The sequence below is a fragment of the Gobio gobio genome (genome assembly GCF_949357685.1).
Source record: "Gobio gobio genome assembly, chromosome: 23".
Lineage (NCBI taxonomy): Eukaryota > Metazoa > Chordata > Actinopteri > Cypriniformes > Gobionidae > Gobio > Gobio gobio.
In genome coordinates this window covers 40,713,573-40,729,547 of record NC_137119.1, presented here as the reverse complement: position 1 = coordinate 40,729,547, position 15,975 = coordinate 40,713,573, and positions in this window count along the sequence as shown.

Sequence of the window (15,975 nt, the reverse complement as noted above, 5' to 3'; positions counted from 1 at the left end):
ACAAACAAATAATAGAATTAACAAACGATAGAGTGAACGACACAAACACTATGATAGAACGAACAAACGAACAAACAAACGATAGAACGATAGATGAAACGAACAAACGATAAAACAAATGAACGAACGATAGAACGAAGGAACAAATTAACAATAGAACAAACAAATTATAGAATGAACAAACGATAGAGTGAACCAAACAAACACTATGATAGAACGAACAAACGAACAAACAAATGAACGAACGATAGAACGAACAAAAGAACGATAGATGAAACGAACAAACGAATGAACCAACGATAGAACGAACAAACCAACGATAGAACTAACAAACAAACTATAGGTAGATAGAACGAACAAAAGGCAGAACGAACAAGCGATAGAACGGACAAACGATAGAACAAATGACCGATAGAATGAACAAACAAATAGAACTAAACAAACTAACGATAGAATGAAACAAACAAACTAAACAAACTAAAACGATAGAACGAACGAAACAAACAAACGATAGAACAAACAATAGAATGAACCAAACAAATGATAGTACAAACAAAACACAAATAAAAGAACAAACGATAGAACGAACGAACGAACAATATATAGAGCAGATGGACGGACAGATGTGCTGTTTTATGACCACGTGACAAAGAGGGATGATCTTCCAAAATGAAACCAGGTTTTGACCATAAAAATAATGTCTTTCCAATATCATACGACTTCCATTTGACTTCTGAAGCCATGACGCTTTGCAAGAGAAGCAGACCAGAGAGATTATTACTGAACACATGTGGGTTTGTTCCTCACACAGCGCTATCAGATGACGTGCAATTGGAAAGTAGCCATGGACTACTTAACAGCTGCTTTTGGATCTCAACAGTCGCAGCTTCTTTAAGAAACAAAAAGCATGAACGTAATGAATATACACAGCAAGAACGCACATCATACACAGCTCGAGATCACAACGCACGGCGCGCTCACACAAAACACAGTTAAATCGAACAGATAACGCTTTAAACACACAGATTCTCTCTCACTATATAGATTTCCTAGATAAGTGTTTGAGTGCATAATTATGCTCTCTGCGTGCAGTGACCTACCTTTGCTCTCAGCAGGCCTCTCACACCAGGAAAACAGCACACACACACACACACACACACATACTCACCCACTCGCTACCAGCGCAATTTAGAGCAAAAGTCAAAAGTGCTGCATTCGCAACTACTGCAGTTCAACTGCATGTGCGCAAAGCAACACTTTCTCAAAAGTCATCTATCGAGCATCCCGGGAGTCACATGCATGCACTACTATATCTCTAAGCATCATAACCTATGCACTATCCAAGTGGGAATTCATACCTGAAGGTCCAGCCCGAGCTTCCTCATTCCAGCCCAGAAGAGCGGCTTTGCTCCAGAGACGTGGTCAGAACAGGGTCCAGCGCAAACAGCCACAAAAACGGCACATCCAGGCGTCGCGTCCACGCAGGATCACCTCCAGCGCTGGAACAATCTCTCTTCTGAGATCTCTCCCATCCCGCTGTCATGCACTCAAACACTCCTCCCTCCAGCCTCGCTCTCCACACACATACACACACACGGCCTCTCGGATGCTAAGAGCAGATCAAACTGGCTCGCATCTGAGGCTTGGGTTTCGTCCGGATCTTCTGTGGCTTTGTGGGAAGAAGTCGTCTGTTGCGTTCTGAAACCCACACAGGAAAACATACAGTTTCACATGTATAAAGCAAGACGTAAGCATGTGTGAGTGTGTGAGCTAATGACATACTGTGACACTCGCACACACTCTTGAACATAAGTGGGTCATGGACGGAGAAATGAAAGGAGAAATTAGCCTGACTGCATGAGGCGAATTAGAGAACGGATCACCTGTCCTCATCACGCTGAGATCAATCGCCGTCTCTCTCGCCCACAAGCTCTCTCACTCAAGAAACACCTAACACACAAAAGCAGTTCGACAGAATGCCTGGCCTTCATCAGACAGAATAAATGAAGAAACCTGACACAGAAGAGCTTCAGAAGAGACCGTCTGTGCACTTTTAAATTCTTATTAGTGGCGTTTACTTAGTCAAGCATCACTAGTACTGTCCTCGTCACTATTGTAGTGTCCTGCAGAGTTTGTGCTCCTATCACTATTTTAGCATTATTTATACACTGTAACATGCATTTATCAATATTTAGTATTACAATTTTTGTAATTTTATGTGCTTTTATCTATGTATACACTCACCTAAAGGATTATTAGGAACGCCTGTTCAGTTTCTCATTAATGCAATTATCTAATCAACCAATCACATGGCAGTTGCTTCAATGCATTTAGGGGTGTGGTCCTGGTCAAGACAATCTCCTGAACTCCAAACTGAATGTCCGAATGGGAAAGAAAGGTGATTTAAGCAATTTTGAGCGTGGCATGGTTGTTGGTGCCAGACGGGCCGGTCTGAGTATTTCACAATCTGCTCAGTTACTGGGATTTTCACGCACAACCATTTCTAGGGTTTACAAAGAATGGTGTGAAAAGGGAAAAACGTCCAGTATGCGGCAGTCCTGTGGGCAAAATGCCTTGTTGATGCTAGAGGTCAGAGGAGAATGGGCCGACTGATTCAAGCTGATAGAAGAGCAACTTTGACTGAAATAACCACTCGTTACAACTGAGGTATGCAGCAAAGCATTTGTGAAGCCACAACACGCACAACCTTGAGGCGGATGGGCTACAACAGCAGAAGACCCCACCGGGTACCACTCATCTCCACTACAAATAGGAAAAAGAGGCTACAATTTGCACAAGCTCATAAAAATTGGACAGTTGAAGACTGGAAAAATGTTGCCTGGTCTGATGAGTCTCGATTTCTGTTGAGATATTCAGATGGTAGAGTCAGAATTTGGCGTAAACAGAATGAGAACATGGATCCATCATGCCTTGTTACCACTGTGCAGGCTGGTGGTGGTGGTGTAATGGTGTGGGGGATGTTTTCTTGACACACTTCAGGCCCCTTAGTGCCAATTGGGCAATGTTTAAATGCCACGGCATACCTGAGCATTGTTTCTGACCATGTCCATGTCCTTTATGACCAGCATGTCCCCATCCTCTGATGGCTACTTTCAGCAGGATAATGCTCCATGTCACACACACAAAGCTCCAATCATTTCAAATTGGAACCTGACTATACTGGTTTCACGGATCAGACACACTGTCTTCACCTGCTGGACCATTAAAACAGTGAAAAACGATGGACCTGAACAACATCTACCACACATAGCAACACCCTGGCAACCACCCACTTTAGAGTGCAACAGTGCCCGCCCCCTTTTTCAGCAGAGCATGGCTGAATCCAAAATCGCCCCCTAAACCCTCAATCACTATTCCCTACGTTATTCCACTAATATAGTTCACTTGAAGGAGTGAATGAAAACGAGTGAGTGAAGTTGGACAGCCGTTGTGTGTACATCGGTGGTGCATTGTGGGATTGAATGAGTGCATTCAACAACGTCCACTATGGTTTCGGACACCCCTAAAAATGGATGTCCCCTCAAATAATGCCCTATTGGCCTATGGTGATTTTGAATCCAGCCCTAGTTCCGAATTTTTTTTTTTTTTTCATGAATTTTTCCCATAAGTATTTTAAAATAGTCTTTGTTTAAGAGTTGTAGGGTGGGTTGCACCAACAAGGATTAAATTAAACTCAGTTTAGAGCTAATCTAGGATTTGTTGATCTAGGCTTTATTTTAAATCGAGTTGTGTTGCACCCCTTAATTTTAAACCCAGATTAACAAATCGGTGATTAGAATTTAACCTACAATTAAAACCTCCATTCACGATTAATTTCCGCCGCCATGATGGATTCGCCATTGACAGCAACAATACTAATAATCAATTTCCTTCTTTATTGACCACCAGAAACTCTCCCTCTGACATAAGTAGCCTAGAGAGACTTTCACACTTTAACGGCTCAATTCGCTTTATTTTTCATTTTTAGTAATAAACACCTCTCTGAGACCTGACAACACACCCACCGTTTCTACATCTGTTCATTCATCGGCATAGTTTAATTGTAGGTGCACTTTACTTTATTTAAACCTCCTCACATGCAAGTTAATAAAATTAAGTTGCGAGGTGGGGCCTCCACGGATCGGATTTATTTGTTCAGGGCTGCTTTTCCCGATAACGTTGTCTCTTATGGTGTGTTCACAACGGATTCGAATGAAGCGTTTCGCGCGAGTGATTTACATGTTAAGTCAATGCAAAGACACGAATAGACATTCTGCGGCGCGATTCGCACCAATGACACTGCGCGAATTGAGCGTTTGACGCGTGATTCGCGCGAATGACGTGAAATCGCCAGAGTTGAAAAATCTGAACTTTGCCGGAAATTCGCGCCGCATTAACCAATCAGGAGCTTGCTCTAGTAGTGACAACAATGAGGAGAAAATCTGGTTTATATTAATCATATATGAATATCTGGTTCAGACAAGTGTGCATATCCTATCACTGTGATAACATTAAATGACATGAAACACAACCCAATCTCTTTTTGTTTATTGCAAGTTTATGTATGATCAATAATACAAAAGTATAAGTAAAAGGTATAATAAGCTATACATGAAATAAAGCAAACAATTCAGTCAAACATTCAAAGTCAGTGCTAGTCGGCTACAACTGTAACGTAAAGTTATAGCCTAAAAATAAAAAAGTAATGAAACTTCCCTTTGCCCTCAGCCTAAACGATTTGCCAGGGAACAAATTATAAATCCATGAGACCAAAGATCGGCTGTTACATCTACACAAGACGAATTATAGCTCGAGACACACCACAGAGACATCAGAGCCAGCGGCAAATGTCAGAAGGACTGGCCGAGGAAAGGCTGCTCTCGCCGGGGTAAACGAGCGCCGCTGATCCACTGGAGCTCACAACTCTGAAAACGCCAGATCAAATGTTCAAATAGGCGCTCCATTTATAAATAAACCACAGTTTTGAGCTTTAAACAACTACATTATTGCCTGAAAAAGTCTTAAAACTAAGTTGTCACACATTAACAGTAGTATTTTTCAAAAAAGAAACACAAACACAGCCCATGTCAGCCATTTCTCAACGAGATGAGCCGGCTGGCAGAAGTCCCTCCCATGACACGAATTCACATCCGTTGTGAAGTGAATGTCATGTGCAAATGAAGTGAGTAAACTCAAAATGTTAAAGTGCCCAACTTCGCACCCGGTGTGAACGCACCATTAGCGTGCTACGAAGACTCTAAAGGTATAACTTAACTAAAGGTACACCATTTCTAGGCGTGTTCCCCGAACTATACCTTAGGAGGTTGCTTAAAGGACAACTCTGGTGAAAAATGAACCTAGGGGTAATGAACACATGGTTACCGAGTAGATCGTTCTCTGGGATGCATTTTCATGAAAATTGAATGTAAAGAGTTTTATCTCTAAAAACAGATTAGCTTATAACGCTAGTATATGGGGCATAGAATAAGTCAAATTAAATCGCTAGTTAATACCACTAACAAGGCTCAAAATAGTCTCACACTAACATGGTAGCATAATGAGGGTGCCTACATGCAAACCGAAGCATTGAGAAGTTTAATACAGTTTAATAAGAAGATACTTTATAGAGACAGTACATTACGCGTACACAGACAGGAGCCATCTTGGAAAACAGTCTCGACAAGTCGAGCCATGAACGCGGTGTTAAGTGATGAACTCTGACTTGGAATCTCATATGGTCCGTTGTTTCCAGAAGAAAACACTGAACGCAACAGAGATTTTTTTTTTTAGCAAAAAAAAGTGCTTCCAAAGGATACACACTAAAGAGACGGCGGATTATTCAACCGTGGCTCGACTTGTCCAGACTGTTTTCCAAGATGGCTCCTGTCTGTATACGCGTAATGTTAGTGTGAGGCTATTTTGAGCCTTGTTAGTGGTATTAACTAGCGATTTAATTTTACTTATTCTATGCCCCATATACTAGCGTTATAAGCTAATCTGTTTTTAGAGATAAAACTCTTTACATTCGATTTTCACCGGCAGCAGCTGAATTTCGGGGCGCTCTTGACAAAGTCGTACTTACAAGATCTAAAAGCTGCTGAATTTGCTGCCGTGGCAGACATTATTTATTTTGAATCGCAGCTTCTGACATGGCAGCCAGGGGACTAAAGTTTTCACAGATGAAATAGTGCACATAGAAATGTCTCTGCGGACGGCACCATCTTTTATTTAGCACAACTATTCGCTGTCTCGCTGCCATAGTTTGACCAAACTCCCACAATCATTCCCTTTAAATACACTCCATAATGGTTCGACAGGACAAAACGTTCACTTGCTGCCTAATATAGCCTATCCCACCCACTAACAGGTGATGAAGAGATAATCAGTGTTATTCACTTGTCCTGTCAGTGGTCACAATGTTATGCCCGATTGGTGCATATATATATATATATATATATATATATATATATATATATATATATATATATATATATATATATATATATATATATATATATATATATATATATATATATATATATATATATATATATATATATATATATATATATATATATATATATATATATATATATATATTGGGCATAACATTGTGACCACTGACATGTACACATACACAGACACGCACAAACACACACACAGACATATGATATATATTAATTTACACATACTAATGTAAACACAAACTTTTATGTTAGATGTGATTAATGGATTTGATCTATCTATCATTCCTGTCTGTCTTTCTCTGGGCATGAATAGTTTTGGTGAATTGGTTTACGGAGTCCTCGAGTACTTCTCTATTTTCAGGCGTCTGTAAGTAGGTCTGACACAGTGTTGGAGTCACACACTAACAGTCCTGCTGCCTAATTACTAATATATGTTTTTCTTCAGTCACCCCCTTCCAAACAGAGCTGATCGTGGCCCGTTTGCACCCAGCGTTAGGCTGTGTGTTGCTCCCCACCGCTGTCCTGTTTTCTGACCTTTCAAAACGGACCCAAGTCCCACCCCGTCCTCTCACTGTAACATCAAAGCTCAGCGTCCTTCAATTAGAACCACGATGAAGCCGATAAACACATCAGTCCTAGTGTATGCATTACGATCAAATGAGCTGACGACGTGTGTGTTTGAATTTGCTTTACTAAGACAGTAGAGCTTAAACCACTTACATACGGGTCTAGTTTACGGTCAATGTTTTGCTTGATTAGCAAAATCAAGATCGTGTGCAACCAAAACAGCAACATCTTGAGTATAAATTAATCACATTATCCATAAGGATACATCATTTATTCATGTCATTCTCAAAGCTGTATTGCACTTATCTGGTCGTCCAATTACTGTGCCTTTATGCTTAATTCAATGTAAATCTGTGGGATTTAATGCAAGTTTAATGCCCATTTTAATGTCCAACAGGCAAAAAATCATAACCAACACGCCTCAAGACGACACACGATTTAGGAATTATTCATGTGGAGCACAAACGCTGCTGGACATCACTAACTATAAGCTATAGTAATAGTGATACTTCATTTAAGCCTATACTAGTCAGCAAAAACAAAACCCCTACTAAGGTTCGGACTGTTTTAACATTAAATTCATATTACTGAAATGATGAAGCATATAATGACTTTTAGAGAAGACCTGTACTCTGTTCTTCTTAGAGACGAATGCAAATAACCTCAAATTCCCGACATGACTGTCCCTCGGACCGTAATGTACTATATTACTCTTTCATTAGATATTAGTCATTCATGCCATTTTTATTCCAGGGCTGATCATCTGTAAAAAGCAACATAAAGAAAAACACTTTCAGTTTTGGAATGAGACGGGTCTCAACTGACCTTCAGTTCTTTCAAAATAAAATTAAAAATCTCAACTGACCTTCAGTTCTTTCAAAATAAAATTAAAAATCTCAACTGACCTTCAGTTCTTTTAAAATAAAATAAAAAATCTCAACTGACCTTCAGTTCTTTCAAAATAAAATTAAAAATCTCAACTGACCTTCAGTTCTTTCAAAATAAAATTAAAAATCTCAACTGACCTGCAGTTCTTTTAAAATAAAATTAAAAATCTCAACTGACCTTCAGTTCTTTCAAAATAAAATTAAAAATCTCAACTGACCTGCAGTTCTTTTAAAATAAAATAAAATATCTCAACTGACCTTCAGTTCTTTTAAAATAAAATACAATTTTAAAGTCTCAACTGACCTTCAGTTATTTCAAAATAAAATAAAATATCTCAACTGACCTTCAGTTCTTTCAAAATAAAATAAAATAAAATTTTAAAGTCTCAACTGACCTTCAGTTATTTCAAAATAAAATTAAATATCTCAACTGACCTTCAGTTCTTTCAAAATAAAATAAAATTAAATTAAAAAGTCTCAACTGACCTTCAGTTATTTCAAAATAAAATTAAATATCTCAACTGACCTTCAGTTCTTTCAAAATAAAATAAAATTAAATTAAAAAGTCTCAACTGACCTTCAGTTATTTCAAAATAAAATTAAATATCTCAACTGACCTTCAGTTCTTTCAAAATAAAATAAAATAAAATTTAAAAATCTCAACTGACCTTCAGTTCTTTCAAAATAAAATAAAATAAAATTTAAGTCTCAACTGACCTTCAGTTCTTTCAAAATAAAGTCTCAAATGACCTTCAGTTCTTTCAAAATAAAATAAAATTAAATTAAATTAAAAAGTCTCAACTGACCTTCAGTTCTTTCAAAATAAAATAATATAAATTTAAGTCTCAACTGACCTTCAGTTCTTTTAAAACAAAATTAAATAAAAGTCTCAACTGACCTTCAATTCTTTCAAAATACAATAAAATAAAACAGAGCAATGCCAATAGGGTCCTCAAACCGATGGTGCTCGGGCCCTAAAAATAATAAAATAAGCCCTTAAATAATAGAGTCAGAGAGAGCGAGTGGAAAATAGTCAATAAAAGCTATAGTATGTTTACAAATAAAATAAAAATGATGTTGCTTGGCTCAACATCCTTATTGGTCCTGGAACAACATTTACTGTATGTGTACTGTATGTCTTTACATATGACAACCAACATTATTAGGTTAGGCCCTGTAGTTTAAGGGTCAGACTATGGTTAGATAAAAGTATCTACTAGATGCATGAATGTAAATGAGATGAATACATAATTACAATTATTTATGAAAAAAAAAAATTACAGTAAAATGCAACATTATGCAGGTTTCATAGAAAGTGCTGCTATATAAAGTCATATTTTACCCGAAATGACCCCTAGATTTTTTGCCCATTATTTTACCGAAGTTCATTTCTGAACAACTCTACGTTCACACTTTTTCAACATGTGAAAATGTTCCTGTGTGTGTCTAAACAGGGTGTGGGTACACATTGTGAACTCTACCAAATTCAACCAACATGCACTCTAAAAAATGCTGGGTTAAAAACAACCCAAGTTGGGTTGAAAATGGACTAACCGACCTATTAACCGTTAAAACGACCCATTCACTGGGTTAAAACAACCCAATTGCTTTTTTAGAGTGTATTTAATAAAAAAATGCTAAATCTATTTAATCTAAAATATAAAAGAATTAAAGTGCTGACTAATCGGTATGCGTCTCTTCATAAGGACACCATCATTGGGTATTCTGGGAAATGCACAGGAAGGTAACACACACACACACACACACACACACCAAAGCAAGTTCCTCTTGCGCAAATAGAACAAAGAATTAGAACAGAATAGAAATGACTAAGAAAGCTTGAGACACATTGTGACACTGAAGAGGAAGATAATAAAGACATTTCCTGTCACTAAAGTAGTGCATGCGACTTTACAGTGGTGGAAACACGAAGCACATTTACATGAATATATATCTTAAATATTTCTGTTTTGCAATAGAACTCAATTGTTCGTTTGACATTCATTGGTCACATTGCAGAGTGTGAAGTGTGCAGCTTTTTCTCAAACGTACTCACTAATAAGGCATTGAGATCGGTTGTCAGATGTCATCTTTTCTCTCCTGTGGACGCCACTGACATGCAAGACCTCCTGACAGAAATAAATTAAACATAGTGAAATCATAATCAAGACCACATATAGTACCGCACAACGGCCCAGATGCATCAGAATGACTCACTGAGCGTTCATTTTACACCATGTATCTGCTTTTATGCACTAGTGCACTAAGTAAATACAAAAAAATTGCAGCGCCTCTGCCCTTAACACTAATAAACAGCTCTCACTAAACATCCGAGGTGTTTAAAACACTAAAAATACACAAACCTCCAGAGTTAACAGAGGATCTGCAAACAGGCGATGCTGTCTGTGCAGAGAATAAGCCTTAGTAACCCAGGGTCATTTCAGGTCAACTAGCAAGCAGTTCAAATATTAATATTAATATTATTAATTAACAGGTCAGCACACAGATATTTGTGCTGGTTTCTGTGAAAGGCATCGCTTCTCTCATAAAATTACTTTGAATTGTACATGCATAACCTGAAAATATTTAAATATACAACAGAAGTTATGAAGTAAACAATGAACCAGTTAAAGGGGCATAACACACACAGTTCATGTTAATCTTGAGGATCTATAGAGTAGTGTTGCATCCTTCATATCTCTGAAGAAGAGTCTTTAGTTTTATTAGATTTATAAAAGATAGATACACTGTACCGATTCTTTCAGAAAACAGCCAAGCTCGTGGAGGCTTGCAGTGAGCGGAGCTAAAGAGTCACACACACACACACACACACACACACACACACACACACACACACAATATATCATTGCATTATCCCTGGATGACTTTCGATTCACTATACGTTCGTGTTGTTCACATTATATTCACTTACGCGCCGATTGCCAACAAAAACACACATTTGATGCAGTTTCTCTCACCGCCTGCGGTTTCAATCCGGGAACAACAATCCGGTCTCATGACCGGGAACAAACACACACACTCGCAGAACTCCAGAAAAACAAACTGCATCCACTGTTTAACACTGGGTTATTTGGGAAGCTGAACAAGGTGATCTTTCTCTCACAACCAGAAACACACTTCTTTAGTGACATTGTTGATTTTATGGTCTAAAAACAAAATGGCAGCGCTGCCGACGACTCCCGTAAACGAACGAAGCTCGTTGGCGGGCGGCTCTTGCTCTCGCTCTGGTTGATGTGCACACGCTCATCCGGGAGAAGTGCCCATACAAGCAATTCCGCCCTTTATGACGCCATACTCGGAAAAAACTCAGAAACTTGTTAAAATCCTGAAGGAGTGTATTTGGCACGGAAATACTCCGTCATATGTCAAAACTTTGGCATCTGGGAGTCATCTTATTAAGCCTGGATTTATTTTCCATTCTTCTAACTTTTGCTGTAATTACCTGCTACATTTAAATTTACATTTACATTGATGCATTTGGCAGACGCTTTTATCCAAAGCGACTTACATTGCATTCAAGGTACACATTTTACATATTTGTTAGTTCTTGCTTTCCCTGGGAATCGAACCCATGACCTTGGCGTTGCTAGCGCCATGCTCTACTGTTTGAGCTACAGGAAAGCTGTAATAATTGTTCTATTATTACAGCAACCATCCACACGTTTCATGAACATTATGAAATGAAATCATGTTTTGGAGGCAAAAAAGGTCAATATTTTCAGATCTGTCAGGTGTTCTAATAATTTTGGCCACCACTATAGCAAAAATCCAGAAAATCACATTGTATGATTTTTAAATAATTCATTTGCATTTTATTGCATGACATAAGTATTTGATCACCTACCAACCAGTAAGAATTCCGGCCTGTTAGTTTTTCTTCAAGAAGCCCTCCTGTTCTCCACTCATTACCTGTTTGAGCTACAGGAAAGCATTTGGGGCGAGTTGGAAAATAAACTGGACAGATCTATTATACATTCAAAGGAAATGGGATAACATTAGTGTTGGAGTTCTCAGAGGAAATATATTGACACTGTGCCAGAGAGATAATTATAATAATAATAATAATAATAATAATTTATTACATTTATATAGCGCTTTTCTAGGCACTCACTCAAAGCGCTTTTACATAGAAGGGGGGAATCTCCTCAACCACCACCAATGTGAAGCATCCACCTGGATGATGCGACGGCAGCCATATTGCGCCAGAACGCCCACCACACACCAGCTGATTGGTGGAGAGGAGACTGAGGGATGATACCAATCGTGTATATATATATATATATATATATATGGGGATGATTAGGAGGCCATGATGGACAGGGGCCAATGGGCAAACTTTGGCCAGGATGCCGGCGTTACACCCCTACTCTTTATCGAAGGACATCCTGGGATTTTTAATGACCACAGAGAGTCAGGACCTCGGTTTAACGTCTCATCCGAAGGACGGATTTGCTGCTGTAATCACTGTAAAAGGTGGACATTAGGGATGCACCGATACCGATACCAGTACTCAGGTGTCGGTCCGATACTGTTGTCAAGTACTCGTACTCGTAAAACTGCCCCGATACAACCGCACCCGATACCACTTTATGGCAACGCATCTTCGGATGCGGAGCCGCGCGGAAAGTTACATAATTCGCCGTGCACACCCGCACACCGCGGCAATTTATTGGCTTTCCTGTAGCTCAAACAGTAGAGCATGGCGCTAGCAACGCCAAGGTCATGGGTTCGATTCCCAGGGAAAGCAAGAACTGACAAAATGTAAAATGTGTGCCTTAAATGCAATGTAAGTCACTTTGGATAAAAGTGTCTGCCAAATGCATAAATGTAAATGTAAATGTAAGTAGTTGGTCTGAAAAAAAGTGGTATCGGTGCATCCCTAGTGGACATACCAAATATTAAAGTTAAAAGTGGATAAAAACAGTTGGACTCACTTCATCTGATATTTGATGGTCAGAGCAACCATCCACACTGTTCTCCACTCATTACCTGTATAAAAGACACCTGTCCACACACTCAATCAAACAGACTCCAACCTCTCCACAATGGCCAAGACCAGAGAGCTGTGCAAGGACATCAGGGATAAAAGTGTAGACCTGCACAAGGCTGGGATGGGCTACAGGACAATAGGCAAGCAGCTTGGCGAGAAGGCAACTGTTGGCGCTTTTATTAGAAAATGGAAGAAGATCAAGATGACGGTCAATCTCCCTCGGTCTGGGGCACCATGCAAGATCTCACCTCGTGGGGCATCAATGATCATGAGGAAGGTGAGGGATCAGCCCAGAACTACACGGCAGGACCTGGTCAATGACCTGAAGAGAGGCGGGACCACAGTCTCAAAGAAAACCATTAGTAACACACTACGCCGTCATGGATTAAAATCCTGCAGCGCACGCAAGGTCCCCCAGCTCAAGCCAGCGCATGTCCAGGCCAGGGTTTTTCCTGCATTGAAATTTTAAAGCCAAAGCGGCCGCCAAAAAAAATGTTTGTCCCGCCAAAGCCTTATTTGATCAGTTATTGCGATTTATGATAGGGGCGGGCGCATGTTAACTGTGACAGAGAGAACGAGCAGAGAGCCTTTCTTAAGCACTGTCTTAGCTTTCTAATATTTCACATGTTACGTTAATCAAAATCAAATGGTCGGAAGACCGAATCCATATTACACGTGGCGCATTCTGACATTTTTTTTCCTTGAATTACCGTTGGGTGTGAATTGCGCTCAAAAAACGTTGACTCTTCTCTGACCAGCTGACATAAACCATACTTTCAATAAACAGAAAACAAATCCTATCCAGTTATGAAGTGTTTTCTGTGTGTTGACATCTTTTGCGATGTTCTAACAGACGGGATTCGCGCACAACGCGCCTGCTAATGTCCGATTCGCCACCTAATGACTCCTTTGAACCGAATCATTTTAACGACTGGTTAGAACAACTGATCTGTCCAACACTGAACTCACGAATCAGTTTAATCATTTACTCAGAACACCTCTGAAAGGAGAACACAAGTGTGCTTACCCAAATTAGCAAGAGTGGTTAGTAAGAATTAGTTTTAGTCTTTCAGCTTATTTATGTTGACAATGTGTAGTAAAATAAATAGCCTAAAATAATTGAGTTTAGACTGGAGTGAGGTGAAACCAGAACAAAGTTGTTGTTAGCTAGCTGATCATTTTACTAAATTGTAGGCCTATATGGCAGAAAATTAGGCTATTTGTTCATTTTTTTAATACTACTTTTTAATATTGATGATTATATACTAAAACAAATATCTGTAAATAGTGTAAAAAAAATGAGGAACAAAAACAAACATCAAGGTATCAAAATAAGATAAGCAAAAATTACAAACTGCTTCTTTGAATTTATTGTCAGTATTGCGCTTGCAGATCACGTGGGTAGGGTACTTTTTATTGTGCGCGCGTGCGTGTGTGTGTGTGTGTGTGTGTGTGTGTGTGTGTTAGTGTGTGTGTGTGTGTGTGTGTGTGTGTGTGTGTGTGTGTGTGTGTGTGTGTGTGTGTGTGTGTGTGTGTGTGTGTGTGTGTGTGTGTGTGTGTGTGTGTGTGTGTGTGTGTGTGTGTGTGTGTGTGTGTGTGTGTGTGTGTGTGTGTGTGTGGATGACCATGTCTGTCAGCCACCACCGAAGACCATTTTTGACCCAGGAAAAACCCTGCAGGCCCGAATGAAGTTTGCCAATGACCATCTGGATGATCCAGAGGAGGAATGGGAGAAGGTCATGTGGTCTGATGAGACAAAAATAGAGCTTGTTTTGTCTAAACTCCACTCTGCGTGTTTGGAGGAAGAAGAAGGATGAGTAAAACCCCAAGAACACCATCCCAACCGTGAAGCATGGAGGTGGAAACTTCATTCTTTGGGGATGCTTTTCTGCAAAGGGGACAGGGCGACTGCACCGTATTGAGGGGAGGATGGATATATCGCCTTGGCCAACAACCTCCTTCCCTCAGTAAGAGCATTGAAGATGGGTCGTGGCTGGGTCTTCCAGCATGACAACGACCCGAAACACACAACCAGGGCAACTAAGGAGTGGTTCCGTAAGAAGCATCTCAAGGTCCTGGAGTGGCCTAGCCCGTCTCCAGACCTGAACCCAATAGAAAATCTTTGGAGGGAGCTGAAAGTCCGTATTGCCCAGCGACAGCCCCGAAACCTGAAGGATCTGGAGAAGGTCTGTGTGGAGTAGTGGGCCAAAATCCCTCCTGCAGTGTGTGCAAACCTGGTCAAGAACTACAGGAAACGTATGATCTCTGTAATTGCAAACAAAGGTTTCTGTACCAAATATTAAGTTCTGCATTTCTGATGTATCAAATACTTATATCATGCAATAAAATGCAAATTAATTACTTAAAAATCATACAATGTGATTTTCTGGATTTTTGTTTTAGATTCTGTCACTCACAGTTAAAATGATCCTACGATAAAAATGACAGACTTCTACATGCTTTGTAAGTGGGCAAACCTGCAAAATCGGCAGTGTATCAAATACTTCTTCTCCCCACTGTAGATATAATTCTATCATTACAGAATTTGAGACCAGTCCATTTATGGCCACTTTCCAGGTGAAGGCACCTGTTCATACCGGAGTAGCCTTTTGAGCACTTTCTCCTAGACAAAGAAAGACTGCTATCCAAGAAGCGCACAGCCACACACACACACACACACACACACACACACACACACACACACACACACACACACACACACACACACACACACACACACACACACACACACACACACACACACACAGAGTGTATGTTCAAAAATAACTTCTCTTCTCCACTCGAACACTTTACAGACCGAAGAAAAAGAAAACAAAGACAGAAAAGTCAGGCTGATAAGATTTATCTTTCAGTTGTATTATAGTCTATAGACTAATTAGACAAAATATATTTATCTTAATTAGAAAAATGTACTTGAGTCATGCATCTTTCTTTCTTTCATGCCTATTTTTGGTTTGAGCCTCCCAGTTGTTCTTGTTCACTGACCATACATGACCACGACTTTACACGTTCTGTAAATAGC